Source organism: Pelophylax lessonae (assembly GCF_965119305.1).
Source record: "Pelophylax lessonae genome assembly, chromosome: 5".
Taxonomy (NCBI): domain Eukaryota; kingdom Metazoa; phylum Chordata; class Amphibia; order Anura; family Ranidae; genus Pelophylax; species Pelophylax lessonae.
In genome coordinates this window covers 341,558,897-341,574,669 of record NC_138772.1, presented here as the reverse complement: position 1 = coordinate 341,574,669, position 15,773 = coordinate 341,558,897, and the positions used below count along the sequence as shown (strand labels likewise).

General features: G+C 39.5%; 1 protein-coding gene across 2 annotated transcripts in view; it reads left to right on the top strand.

Annotated features, from left to right (window-relative positions):
• The first annotated feature begins 10,890 nt into the window (after nucleotides 1-10,890).
• Nucleotides 10,891-15,773, top strand: part of ATXN1 (ataxin 1) — a 296,018-nt gene continuing 291,135 nt past the window's right edge. For both annotated transcript variants that reach the window (XM_082257559.1, XM_082257560.1), the window contains exon 1: nucleotides 10,891-10,987. The gene's annotated coding sequence lies outside the window, so the exon portion shown is untranslated. The remainder of the gene's footprint in view (nucleotides 10,988-15,773) is intronic.

The following is a 15,773-nucleotide window of genomic DNA, read 5'->3' as shown; positions in this document are numbered from 1 at the left end:
GTTATAGCTGCAAAGGGTGGGCCAACTCAATATTGAACCTTACGGACTAATGAATGCATTTATAAAGTTCATGTGTGGGTAAAGGCAGGCGTCCTAATACTTCTGGTAATATAATATATATATATATATATATATATATATATATATATATATATATATATATATCATTTATTTTACATACACAGGTGTGTATATCATCCATGTTTGTATATACAGTATAATAATTTGTCTGCAGTCCGATGGCGCCTGTCAATATGTTCCATGAATACATACATGAAGATGCTTTGCCCTTTAATATGATATTTGTCTATGTGGCCCTTTGCCTTATGTATAGGTTTCTTTTTCTGGGTATTATTCGTATGGTATGATTAACCACTCTTACAGTACAAATTTCAATTGTTGTTAAGTACATAATTGCAGCTGCAGATTCTGTATTGAAGCCAAGTATCTGTTAGACAGACACAGTGCCTGTCAATAGCGTACGTCACATGCATTAGCAGGAGTGTTTTGTGTTTAGCTGTTATGCTGATTAGATGTAGGCACTTTTCACAGCTGTCAGCGGCTGTATCGAGTTTTTAGGTAAAGTTTTACTTTTTTTGAGGTATTCAAGTTCACACATAAACTTCTGTGTTCTGTTAGAGTGTTTATTTGGATAGTAATTTTTAAAGCTGCATTTCGGAATATATAAAGATAATATATATATATATATATATATATATATATATATATATATATATATATATATATATATGTGTGTGTATATATATCTTTTAATTTTATTTGGGGGGGGGGGTTAGGTTTGTGTATTGGTGTGTACACCATTAACTGCAGGTGGCTGCTCCTACTGAAAATCCTCCCTGTGATATCTCCTCCTGTTGTCCTCCAGTATTATGAAGGTTAACAGCAGCTGTTGCTACTGAGAAAAGTTGCACCACTCACCTACCCTATTCTGCCCTCTCAGCCATTCACAGAACTCATATGACTACACTCCAAAAATTGCACTGCATTCTGTGACCAGGCAGTGGAGCAGTTGAATGACAGGACCTCCTCAACCCATTCATAGAACGCAGTGCATTGTAGGAGTGTAGGCATTGGGTGGGGCATTGGTGCAACTTTTCTCTGTAGCAGCAGCTTCCAGTCGGCTTCACAACTTTGGAAGACAGACGCTCAGGGCCGTATCTGGTGATTGTGAAGGAGACACCACAGGGATGATTTTTAGCAGAAGCAGCCACCTGCAGGTAATGTGTAGCACACGATTACACACAGCTAATGTGTTTGGTGCTGTATCCTCCCTTCAAAAAAATTTCTAAGCTTTAACTTAGCTCCAGAATTAGCACAAATATAGAAAACACATTGCAGTTTACACCCTGGCACCAGGAAGCACAGAAATCCTTTTTTAATAGAGTTCTTTAGAGTTGGCACAACTGAGTTGACCTCTTCATGTTCTTATCAGAACTATGGCACAGGTTGTAGAGTCCCCATTCTTAACTAGGGTTCCTGGTTCCTTGCAACTCCAGGGTTCCTTCAGAAATTGCCAGAGATTCCTTAATTAGTGGCTAATTGATCTCCTATTTGATGGTGCTTGCATAGTTCCAGAGCCAACACATTGCACTAGAAATTTAAAAGTATCTGTTCTAAATATTGTTTTTTTCTGCTCGTATGTTATGTATAAAAAATACCTTAGTGTCTTAGAGTCGGTTCACACTGGGGCGGCACGACTCTGTACTACTTCAGGGGCGACTTGTTGACATTCCCATGCACCACGACTTCAGAGCGACTTGCATGGACTTCACATAATGGAAGTCTATGCAAGTCGCTCCGAGGTCGCCCCGAAGTAGTACAGGACCCTTTTTCTAAGTCGGAGCGACTTAGAACGGGTCCTGTAGCAGTCAATGGACCGCGAGGGAGCGTGACTTGTCAGGCTGACAAGTCGCCTGACAAGTCGCGCTAGTGGGAATCGAGTCTTAGCTTTCACGTTTTTGACAGCAACATATAATTTATTTTATTGTACATCCATTGTGATAATGGAAATTTGGGTACTGCAACTGCAGACCTTTCGAGATTACTCTAAGCACGGAGCCAGGAAATTTAGAAGTCTGGGTCAGTGATTCACTATGTATTAAATCCATAGTATGCCCTGATAACTATATGTACTGTACAATGCCGCTGCCATTTTTATTTCAGGTACAATAACGGAAAGAATACTGTTAGGGTCCTTTCACACGGGCGTTCCGCATGCCAGTTTTTCCTTCCATCCGTTTGCGGATGAAAAACGGACATAATGTATGTCTGCGGGATTGCGGACGTTAGCGGATGACCATCCGCTGACATCCGTTTTGCGTCCATTCCGTTCAGTTCCCTTTTTTGAGACGGAAGAGAACCCTATTTTTCTTCCGTTTAAAAAACAGAACGGACGCAAAATCGCATATCCGCGGTTGTCATCCGCTAATGTCTGCAATCCCATAGACATACATTATGTCTGTTTTTCATCCGCAAACGGCTGGATGCAAAAAATGGACATACGGAACGGACCCTACAAGTGCATCCGTGTCCGTTTAAAAAAAAAAGTGACTGAACGGAGAAAAAAACTGAACGGACCGTGTGAAAGGCCCCTCTTTTTTTTTTTTTTTTTTTTTAATTGTTCAGAGTCCCAGTCCAACAATACAGGCAATTGGTTCCTTATACTGCCTTCATTTTGTTTCAGCACCCCTTCCAAAATTTATGGATAACCCAGGTTAAGAACCCCTTAATTAAAGATTAAAGTTTCCACTAAATGTCCTATTTGTATTTATGATATTCTTCCATCTCATATGATGATAGAAATTCCCAATGTAATAAGAAACAAGGCCTTAGTTATCACCGAACAATTTGTATCATTAGTGATCACTATCTCAGAGGCCATTCCATTCCTAACCCTTCCCTATGTTACCTGATGATTTTTTAGCACAGAATCAAAAAGTAGCATGCACCTCTAAATTTCCAGGCTTTGTATGGTTATTTACTAGACTACAAACAGACGTCTGAAGGCTGTACACTACCATTAGGAGCTATTAAGATTTCACAGAACCGAGAACTCCAGCCTTAGTATTGCGAAGAATTATACATAATTACTTTATCGCCTCAATGGGTCAGAAATAGTATGAAATTGTATGCAGCACTTGACATTTTCCCTTTTCAAGTTGCTCCTGCTGGGTTTTTTAACCACAGGACAATTGTGTTTGATAGTGTGACAGCAAGACATTTTAAAATAATCCTTTGGTCAATTTGTGAGGTAAAGAAAATGTTTAGTGAAAGCTGTGACAAATGGCTTTTAGTAAGAAAGGGATAAAAAAAAAAATAAAAAATAAATGTTAGTATTAATTGTTCTACCCCTCCTTCTGTCAAACAAGCTTAGTAAAGTGCATAAAACAATCTGGGTTTTTGTCCACTCTAAAATAGGAAAATCCTCATTTGCCCTGCATTTTCTAAAATTTCTATTTGTGGTTGCTGTCTGTTGTCACTTGAAACCAGGCATGACTACAATGCTGTTGAAAATTTAACAGACCTGATACCATGAACTAGTTCACATAAAGATCACTCATTTTCTTTTTTTTATTTATATTTATGTAACAAATAAAATATGAGTATGGGCTCTTTCACACGGGCGCTCTGTATGTCCGTATTTCATCCCATTTTTTTGGGGATGAAAAACGGACATAATGCATGTCAATGGGATTGCGGATGTCAGCGGATGACCATCCGCTGACATCCGATTTGCGTCCTTTCAGTTCTGTTCCATTTTTTGGAACGGAACAGAACCCTATTTTTCTTCCGTTTAAAAAACGGAAAGGAAGCAAAATCGGATGTCAGCGGTGTCATAGACATACATTATGTCCGTATATCATCCGTAAACGGATGGGATGATATGCGGACATACGGAGCGGATGACACAAGTGTCATTCGTGTCCATGAAAAAAAAAAAAAAAAGTGCCGAGGCGGAAAAAAAAAAAATCGGAGCGGCCGTGAGAAAGAGCCCTATGTCAAAATATCCAGTTCGGCTCCAGAGCAATTTTTTTTATTTGTCGCATACATGTAAAATCTTAATTTTTGGCAACAAAATTACCTAAACCCCCAGAACAATATACACAGTATTTTCTAAAGCAGAGGCCCTGTAGAAAAAAAAAAGTGATAGTTGCAATTTTTTGTTTCATATGATATTTGCGCAACTGTTTATTAACCTGCTTAGCGGTATTCCCGAGCGTGGCTCGGGGTTAAATTTCAGAGCCAAAAGCGGTAACCCCGAGCCACACTCAGGGTACCGCCAGAAGCATAGCTGGATCCTGTAAGCAGGGTTACTTACGTTGTCAGTGGGATACAGCGATGTGTCCCGGCGGTGTCTCGCGGCGGATCTTCCTCCCGATCCTCTCCATGCCCCGGCTTCCGTCTCCTGCGACGTGACGTTCGCAGGGGGGTGGAACCGGCGGCAAATTCAAATGTAAAAACACACTAAACACACTGATACAATTCAAAATAAAAAAAAAAAACATATTAGTTTGCCCCCCAGTGCCCTTTCCTGCAGTTTTACTGTACTTTTTATGTATATATATATATATATATATATATACATATATATTGTGAATGAGCAGCCCAAACCAACTGTATACATTTATTATATATATATATATATATATATATATATATATATGTGTGTGTGTGTATATATATATATATATATATATATATATATATATATATATATATAATAAATGTATACAGTTGGTTTGGGCTGCTCATTCACAAGAATTACATGCAAAATAATGGTACCGCTTTCAGCACCTAAAATCCAAAAGAATCATACCGCCAGGGAGGTTAGATGCAAATTTTCCGGGAAAAAAAATACATTTTAGTGCAAAACCACACCATATAATACCCATTTTTGATTAGAATATAAAAAAATGGAGTAAATAGATACCAAACATTCCATGTCTTAAAATTGCGCAAAAATCACCATAGGTGACACTTTAAAAGCCTTTATAGCTCATCAATTTAGAGTTAACCAGGAGCTCTTGTGCTAGAATTATTGTTCTCACTCTGATGTTCACAGTGATATGTCACATGTGTGGTGTGACCACAATGTACCTAAGCATGCGCACCCTGGGCTTGCGTTTGCGCAGGTGCGTGGGACACTGGGGGTTTTAGCAATGTTTTTTAAATATTATGATCATTTTTTAATTTTTTTACTTTTTTCTTTTATTTTTTATTTATTTTTACTTGCTTGCTATCACAAGGGGTTACTAAACCCCTATGTGATAGCATTGGGCAGGTGACAGATACTCTTTATGGAGATATTGAGGGTCTAATAGACCCTAATGTCTCCCCTGCGCATACACAGATTGGCTTGGTTAGATGTTTCCTGGCTATACTAGCATTCATAGTAATATAATCTCTTCATGTGTGAAGCCAGCAATTTTGGGCTATACCAAAAGTTTGGGGCCTGTTGGTAGAGAGTGGCATTGCTCAAACACACCTGTGTGCATGCAATGTGTTGCTCCACCAGCAAGAATCCACCAATTCTCGCCAGCTGCACCACTTGTCTTGTCTTCATTGTGGACATTCTGAAATTTGAGTGCCTATGGAGTATAGTTCAAGGGCACCATCTCAACAGAACAGCTTTTGGAATTACCTGGGAATAAACAGTATGAAATGCTGGTCATACAATCACTGAAACTTTAAAACATTTTATCAAAAGCAATTTACCAATTGTTTGAGTAATAGCTCACACGCTTTTGTGGAATTTTCTTGTGACGCAATCAGATTTCAGTACTGATCATATAAAATAATTCAATTAAATAATGTTTTGCTGCTGCCACCCTTTTTCATTTCAAATACTCAGAACTAATTGACTCTCCCAATTAGAGTTTCTTCCATTAGGATAATTTTATATACAATGCCTCTCTTTTTAACATTGCATAAGCTACTTATAGTATAATTAGAGGTACAGGTATTACTGGATTGAAATGTGCGTGAACACTTAATGGCTAGCCAAAACAGATGGTTGGTTAAGCATTATGATTGTATATAAAACATTAACATTGTTTGTGTTCTGAAGATTTCCAGGTTTGAGTAGAATATACACTAACTTTTGATAGGCAATGGGTCATGTAGGCAGGATTTTGGGTTTTTGCAAACATTTTAGGGTTATATTTTCATACAGTGCTGCTGATCTATTAAAGCTTCCTAGAAAACACTACCTTTCTACAAGCATGCACTCCACCCATGCTGCATAAAGCAGTACAACTGGCCCTGTGTTACTGGGCCCAGGCCTCATCAGCTAAATGGGAGGGGGGGGGGGTTGTTTAGCTGATGAGGCCTTGGCGCAGGAAAACAGGGGCAACTTTATTGTTTATTTCTGCCTAAATTAGTAGAAAGATTTTACTAGACCCCCCCTGACTCCTACTTGCTTACTAGGGATTAAATTAAATTTCCCTGGGCCCCATCACTTCAAGAGAGGGGCCAAGCAGTGGAGGAACTTATTTTTTTCATTTTCGGGTTGTAGGCAGATAAAATCAGTGCCGCTGTTACGCTGCACCCTCGGGGGTGGTGTAGGCAATGTTGGGGGGGTGCATCAGGGAGGCTATATGGGGCCCCATGATTTATTAACAGCAGCCCTAAATACACCAACCTCAGCAGGGCATGTCTTGATATGAAATAGCAACTTGCAGTCTATATTGGACGACAGGTTGAGAACACTGGAGCAAAATTGGTAAATTGGTAAAGAGCGTCACTTTATAACAGAAGGGGCTTGAGCAGGGACCTTCAAGGCAGGATCAAGTGTTTTTTGTTTGAAAGTTGCAGAAAAAAATTGAAAATTACCTTTCGGCTTACTTTAAAGTGGTAGTATCCTCAAAAAAAAAAAAAAAAAAAAAACAAGCCCTGCAGGACAAAGGCATAATGAGCTCATTCTGAAATACTTACCTTAGAACGAACCCCCGACACGGTCGCACGGACACCGCTGAGGCAGCTGACTTCTTCCCTTGGCTTCTCTTCTGGGTTCGACGGCTCCAGCGGTGTGAGTGGCCTGAGCTGCGATGATGTCACTCCCTTGCATGCGCATGTTACTTTCCAGCAAGGAGACGGCAAGGAGCTCTGAAGGTCCGCCGGACCTTCAGAGTGCATGCGGCGCTAGTGTCAGCGGTTGCATGCAGGGTGAATATCTCCTAAACCGTGCAGGTTTAGGAGATATTAATTTTACCTACAGGTAAGCCTTATTACAGGCTTACCTGTAGGTAAAAGTTAAAAAGCGAAGTATACTACCACTTTAACATGTTATAGTGTATATGTGATTTTAGTGATTGGGTTAACATATACGTTAAATAAAGACTTTCATAAAAAAAAAATATGGGGGTAGACATTACTATAAATGAGCAAAACATACCCAGATACATGGCACAGCTCTATACCTCTACCTCTTGATATTCACAAACTATTTGGGTGCTGGCTCCTTACAGCTCATCTCTGCCCCATCTAGGAATATTGAAACAATAGGAGTTGCACTCTGTTGTAAATTTGTCTTGCTGCTTCGTTTTATAGCCCATAAAAAGACTGCTTAAATGTCCGCACCCAAACAACAACGCTCCCCATACGCGTTTCACCCAAGCGGGCTTGCCCTCAAGGATAGAGTAAATACCTACCTACTCAATCCTTCTGAGCAGGCCTGTTGTTATGGATCATGAAATAAAGTACCACAACAAATTTACAATGGAATGCAACTCTTATCTTTCAATATACAAGCAAGAGAAGCAATAATATAGCCAAGCAAATAACATTTTTGAGTGTTCAACAATGGCATACTTCATGTTTTTTTCTTTGATGCAAGATGTTACCTTGTCACTGTTTTTTTCCATGTTTGAAAGTTTTGTTTCTTTGTTCCTTGTGACTGTCAGAGCCTGGAAAAAAAAAAAAAAAACTTCTATAGAAAGACGTCTGAAATCCAACTGGTATTTAATGCTTTAACTCTATGATTTAAGCAATGAAATGTTTTTTTTTTTATATAATTTAGCCAGTGAAGATTTGAATAGGTTGGGTTGTCTAGTGCACAGACTCGGATACAATGGAAATCGTTCTAGACATACACAGTCTCTGAGAAGTGCTTTATGTCTGGAAAAGCAATATAAGAATGTTAGGGCTCTGCTGACACACAACATCACCCTTTCGATGGTTTATTGCTGTGGAAATGCAACAAGACATTCAAAATCAGCATACGTAATGCACGTTACCTTGGTGATAAATTTATTTGCAGAGATGTATGTCTTTTCAGCACATACCACAATTATGTCCTATCTTTTGCAATTATTTAACCCCATATCTTGTGGACAGAAAAGAAAATTCTGCAGCTAAAGTGTTTGAAAAAGATTTATTCATGTGACGGCAAAATATTGTGTAACATTTTTACCATGGTGCGTTCTTTTGGAAACCACGAAATTATAATAATCATCATAAGCAATAATATTCCACAAGTGGTCCTAATGGTTATTGAAAAAATGGCAGCATAAGGTTTTTAAAAAATATTTATCAACAGGCACTTTGTTTTTCCAAAAGGACATTTTTATAACTTCATGCAATTTATCAAGGTGTATAAGGCCTCTTTCACACGGTCCGCATTCCGTTTGCGGATCATGCTCTGCTCAGCGGGGATCGATCCGCCGATCCCCGCTGAGCTGGCGGATGACAGCTCCCTCTCCGCACTGTGTCAGAGCCCCGCTGCTCTCTATGGGGAATCGGATAAGAGCGGACCGATTGTCCGCTCTCATCCGATCGCATCCGATCCGATCCCCAGGACGGATTGGAAATAGGGTTTCCATCCGTCCGGATTTCACGGACAGGATCGGATGCGGATGGCAGCGGGTGTCAGCGGACATGTCACTGCTGACATCCGCTGCTCCATAGGGCTGAATGGGGCATCCAATCAGATCCGCCTAAAAAACTGACAGGCGGATCTGATCGGACCGCCCATGGGAAAGAGCCCTAACAGTAGTTTCAATATAGATATATTTATTTATATTATAAATATATATATATATATATATTTATGGATAGATAGATAGATAGATAGATAGATAGATAGATAGATAGATAGATAGATAGATAGATAGATAGATAGATAGATAGATAGATAGATAGATAGATAGATAGATAGATAGATAGATAGATAGATAGATAGATAGATAGATAGATAGATAGATAGATAGATAGATAGATAGATAGATAGATAGATAGATAGAGAGAGATATATATATATATTTTTTTTTTTTTTTCTAAGCTTCTTATCCATTTTTTTTTTTTTTTTTTTTACTTCATATCCTGCTGTAAAATTTTACCACTCTGTAGTTTCACAGGACAGCTATTTCTAAATTTATTTATTTCTTTTTTTTTTAGATATAAATACATTTTTCTATTTTTTAAACTTCATATAAATGTGATTTTATTGGGATTTTTTTATTTGGACTTTTGTTAGATCACTTAAGCTGTTCATAAATTTTGAGCACCCAAAATTTTTGTTTTATTAACATTTTATAATAATTTATCTAAATTTAAGAAGAAAATGTATTATATTGCATTTCACTAGTCCTTATATTAAGTGACTGTACGTCTTTTTTATTTTATTTCAAGCTCTTTTCCTTTATTTTTAACTGGTGATCCTGCCAGCAACGCACTTGCTGAGCATTGCAATGCTCACTTACTGTACTGTATCTAATAGGGAGCAGCGCTATCACCCTCGGACAGGAAGTGTGTGAGGACTACAAAACAACTCCCCCTTTTCTCATCTCTACTATAGTGATTTGTGGTGTAGTCCCAATACACTACCAGATAATTGTTTGAGATAAGGCTGCCAAGTACACAGGACAGCACTGGATTTCTGGCAGGATCAAGTGATATATTTACCTTATTGAACAGATATTAAATGCTTGGTATATTGGTATTTTTTAATCTGTACAGGCTGTCATATTTGAAATCTGAAGTGGTATTTTATCACCTCTGCAATTTTTATTTTTTGCGCTATAAATTCTGAAAAAAAAAACCCAATATTTTTTACTTTCTGCTATATAACATTCCCACTAAAAAAAATATAAAAATCGTATTTTTTCATCATTTTAGGCCAATTTGTATTCTGCTTCATATTTTTGGTAAAAAAGAAAAACCCTATAAGCGTAAATTGATTGGTTTGCGCAAAAGTTATTGTGTCTACAAACTAGGGGAAAGATTTATGTCCTTTTTATTTATTTATTTGTTACTAGTAATGGCGGTGATCTGCGATTTTTAGCGGGAGTGCGACATTGCGGTGGACAGATTGGACACCTAACTGACATTTTTGACACTTTTGGGGGGACCAGTGACATTACTTCAGTAATCAGTGCTAAAAATATGCACTGTTACTGTAATAATGACACTGGCAGGGAAGGAGTTAACACCAGGGGTGATCAAAGGGTTAAGTGTGTCCATAGGGGGTGCTTTCTAACTGTGTGGGGGATGGGCTTGCTGCTTGAACACAGAGACCTGTGTTCCCAAATAAGAGGAACACAGGATTCCTGTGTTCATAACTGACAGAACAGCGGTCTGCCGTGTTTACAATGGCAGACCGCCGTTCTGTCTCCACGGGGAGCAATCACAGCCACCTGACCCACTGATCGACTCTCCCTGTAGCCAATCAACGCGTGCGTGTGCCCCCGCTAGTGGTCCCGCAAAATGGCATACAGTTACATAGTTTCGTGTGACAGAGCCAACTTGTTCAGTTCAGTTCAGTTTTAGTCCAGTCCAGGATCTGTTGTATTTTCTTCAAATGCTTAAATAATACATAGTTATTATGTAATGATGTTGTTAATTAAAACTATATTTTAAAATTCTGTTTTTCAGTAAAAAAAAAAAGGTCAAGAAAGTAGAACATTATTGGAATATTCAGAGAATAAATAGTGGAACCTAAAGAATGCTGGTGATCCGAATACATAAAATGGTAAGGAGATACTTTCAATTTGTTTAAGGTGTAATAGTAACATTCTGCTCATCAGTCAATACCTTAAGCCTTCTCAACCTTTTAAACATAGAGGAACCCTTGAAATAATTTTCAGGTCTCAGGGAACCCCTGCTAAAAATGACTATATTTACAACTCATGATATATTAGTGTGATGGTCAGTGGGATGAATGCTCCTTAGGGTCCTTTCACACCAGCGGGGCGCCGCTGATCCCCGCTGAGCAGGTCCGTCTCCACTTTGCACTTTGAAAGAGGCAGCGCAGCACTCCACCACACTTTATCATAGGTCCGTCTCAGTGGTGTATTTAGGTTTTGTGCTGCCCTAGGCCTGACTAAACTTGGACACCCCTAATTTAAATATGACCCACCCCTTCCTGTAAAGGCCACACCCCTTCATGCTTATGACCCGCCCTGTTATCTGTAAACCACAGACTACAACCAGTTTTTCAGTGCAGCCCCATCAGTTTCCATAAGTTCAGCCTCATCAGTGCAGCCTTATGAGTGCAGCATATCAGTGCGGCCTCATCAGTGGCCATCAGTACAGCCCCGTCAGTGGCCATTAGTGCAGCCTATCAGTGCATCATATCAGTGCCCATCAGTGCTGCCTTATCAGTGGCCATCAGCGCAGCCTCATCAGTGGCAGTCATCGCAGCCTCATCAGTGGACATCAGTGCAGCCCATTAGTGCCCATTAGTGCAGAATATCAATGCAGCCCCATCAGTGAAGCTTATCAGTGCCCACTTTTTTGCTGCCCCCCTGTAAAGTGCCACCCTAGGCCTGGGCCTTGTTGGCCTAGGCCAAGATACAGCACTGGTCCGTCTCCGCTTACTTTTCAGAGACGGAGCGGTCAGATCCCCGCTCTCCTCTGTGGGAGATCAGATGAAAATGGACCACCTGTCCATTCTCATCTGATCTTATCCGATCTGGTCCTCCAGACGGATGGAAAATAGGGTTTCCATCCGTCCGGATTTCACGGACAGGATCAGATCGGATAGAAGCGGGTTTCATCGGAGATGTCTCCGCTGACATCCGCTGCTCCATAGTGCTGCATGGAGCATCCGATCAGGTCCGCCTGAAAAACTGACAGGCGGAGCGGATCGGAAAGCCATGTTAAAGGGATCTTACACTTGTGGACATTGAGAAGAATTACCTTCTTCCAGATAGCTAAAAAGAACAATGGTGTCAGGGGAACTTATCTGAGAGGCAGAAATTGCTCATTGCTCAAGGAACCTCTAGCAACCTCTGGGGGAACCCTAGGGTTCCATGGAACCCTGGTTGAGAACCATTGCCTTAAGCAAATGAAGAGACAACAAGCAAAGCCTTGGTTAGTAGATATGATTCACTCACCTTGTTTACAAAAATGAATAATTTTAATAGAGGAGCCTCTACAAGAAATTCATGTCACCATTTGTCCTAAGCACACTCATTTTGAAACTGTCTTCCATGACTGATGACTTAATAGGATTAGTGAATTCAAAGCCTAGCTTATATACCAGAGACATTATAACTGCATTAATAGTTCAGTAGTTTAGTTTACTGCAATAATTAAAGCAGACAAAAGGGAACACCACTCATAGTTCAAAGATATTGAACTTGGCAAAATTGAACTGGATAATGTGGGGGTTAACGATCAAGGCTCACCTCATGTGAACTTGCATTTCCTTTGGACAATCAGGTTAAAGTTCAAAGACCAAATAATTGAAATTTCATTTTAATGCAACTGGCAGTTTAACTTGTTCACATAATTGGTGGCACAACAGACCCTTCGTAAATCACTTTCTTTTTATTAGGGCTGGTAAAATATCTGGATGAAACATTTGTGAACTGGTACAATAACTGGGCTGTTATGATTCAGGGTTATTAGAAAGTATATTTAAGTGGAAATCAAGGAAAACAGCCAAATGACGATTAAAATTCACATTATATATGTTTACTGTTTTACCTGCCCAATGATTTACTAAAGCCAAAAGCAAATATTTATTAATTTGCAACTTACCATTTCTTAGATGTTATGGCTACAATAGAGAAATTGGGTGGGGAGTTAGTATCTGGAATAGAAAGTATTTGATCCCCCGCACAGCAGGATGTGTTACGCTATGTGGATACACCATTGATATGTTGCACTTCAATGTCTGGTTTTATTATATATATTTTTTTTGTTTCAATAAAACTTATATATTGTTTAGACCCGTTTTTCTTCAGTATTTTGGGCACATTAAAATCCACATTTTCCTCATCTGCTGGGATTTGTCCCTATCCCCCCCCCTTTTTTTTGGAGGGGGGGGGGTTCTCTTTTTCCCACCACCTCCCCTTCCCTGGCAGACTTGGCCCATTTAGAGATTTATTTCATGGTTACAATAGCTTTCATTTTTAGACTTACTTTCTTTATTTTAATCTGGTGATTTGGCCAGTAAGTCTGTTGTTTTTCAAAAGAACAAGCTCTCCAGCAGAAAGTATCAGATACAGGTATGAGACAAACTGTTTAACACTAGCAGGGATGCTTACAATGGTGAACTTTTATTTATGTAAATCCTTTATCCTAAAAAAAAGGAAAAAGAAAAAAGGTTTGCTGTAACTGCTTAAAAACTGCTTATAATTCCCTGTGATTAAGTTCCAAGGGAGTGAAACGCGTTGGGGGATAGCCTGGCGGGAGCCCAGGCTGAGACTGCAATTCATTCCAATACAAGTGGATCTGCATTGAGGTGCGGCTTCATGGAATCTATCCGTTGTTCAACAGCTTTAAACTATGCAGTCAACCATATGATTTAAAGTGGTCCTAAAAGCTGAAGTTTTTTTTACCTTCGTGCATTCTATGCACAAAGGTAAAAAACTTCTATATCTAGCTCCCCCAAAAGCCTTCCTTTATAGTTACCTGAGCCTCATCGCCATCCAGTGATGTGCACAAGAGCGTCTTTCTCTGCTCTGTCCCTCCTCACAGCTCCAGCTACAGTCAATCTAATTCTGTGACAGGGCCATTCTCCGCTGTCTGTGTTTATGGATACAGGCAGATGGGCTCTGAAGTGAGCCAGCACAAGTGCCCCCCCCCATAGAAAGTGGCTTTCTATGGGGCCACTGGATGAAGAGGAGGAAGAAGAAGAGGAGGAGCTAGGAACACCAGCCGAGAAGAGAATTGGTGCTGCTCTGTGCAATGGTTTTGCAAGTATAAAAAAAATAATAATTTTTGTGAAAAAAAAGACATTTACTTTAGAAACACTTTAACCTCTTGCGTCCCGCCCACCGCACATATACTGCGGCACTCTGCAGCTGCTGGGCAAAGTGACGTATGTGTACATCACTCACTCAGCCGCCTGTTCCCTGGGGAGCTAGCGCGAGTGACCGTTGGCTCTGATGTCCGCCGGTCACTCGCGATCTCCCACAGCAGAGGGAGAAAGACAGACGGCTAATGTAACACACCCGTCTGTCATTCTCCCTTCGATCAACACAGAGGCTGTGCGATCCTGCTATATAGGATCGCATGTCTCTGTGATGATCTAACAAGCCACGCCCCCTGACAGTTAGAATAATGCCCCTAGGGTCACACTTAACCCCTTGATCACCAATAAAGTTAACCCCTACCCTGCCAGTGTCATTTTGACAGTAACAGTGCATATTTATATCACTGATTACTGTAGTAATGTCACTGGTAGCCCCAAAAGTGTCAAAAATGTCAGTCAGGGGTCCGATCTGTGTGCCGCAATGTCGCAGTCCCGCAAAAAAATCGCAGATCGCCGCATTAGTAGTTAAAAAAGAAACAATAAAAATGACATAAATCTTTCCCATAGTTTAGTAAACGCAATAACTTTTGTGCAAACCAATCAAAATACACTTATTGCGATTTTTTTTTTATCAAAAATTTGCAGCAGAAAACAAATTGGCATAAAATGTTAAAAAATTTTGATTTTGACATTTTTTTTGTTTATAGCACAAAAAATAAAAATCGCAGAGGTGATCAAATATCACCAAAAGAAAGCTCTGTTTGTGAGAAAAAACAAGGATGTCAATTTTGTTTGGGTAAAGCTTCGAACGACCGCAAATTTGTCCGTTAAAGTCACGCAGTGCCGAATCCTAAAAGAGGGCCTGGTCTATGAGCAGCCAAATCTTCCGGGGCTAAAGTGGTTAAGCACTTCTAGCCAATTGTAGATAAATGCTTGGGACAATAAAAGCCCTAGACCTACTCTGTATGCTTTAAACTGGTAACCTGTAAACATTTTTAAAGTGTAACCTATAGCGATTTTTAAGTACCAATGTTTGTTGCCATTCCACAAGCGTGCGCAATTTTGAAGCTTGGCATGTTGGGTATCTATTTACTCGGCGTAACATTATCTTTCACATTATACAAAAAAATGTGGCTATCTTTACTGTTTTATTTATTTTTTTTAAAAAATTGTGTTTGAAAGACTGCTGCATAAATACGGCGTAACAAAAAATAATGCAACGACCGCCATTTTATTTTCCAGAGTCTTTGCTAAAAAATATATATATATATATAATGTTTGGGAGTTCTAAGTAATTTTCTGGCAAAACATACTTATTTTAACTTGTAAGCAACAAGTGTCAGAAATAGGCCTGGTCCTTATATGGGTAAGCTGGCAATAAATGAGGCAGTTTTTTTTTATTCAACCAGCGGGTGCTTAAAATTATCAGCTTTTATTCATTTATGTAAAACTTTTATCCCGAAAAGGGAACAAATTGTTCCTGTAACTGCCTAAAAAGTGTTAGCTGGAGTGCGTCTTTGTTTGTCAAGTCCATCTAAATCCGCTAGTTCAT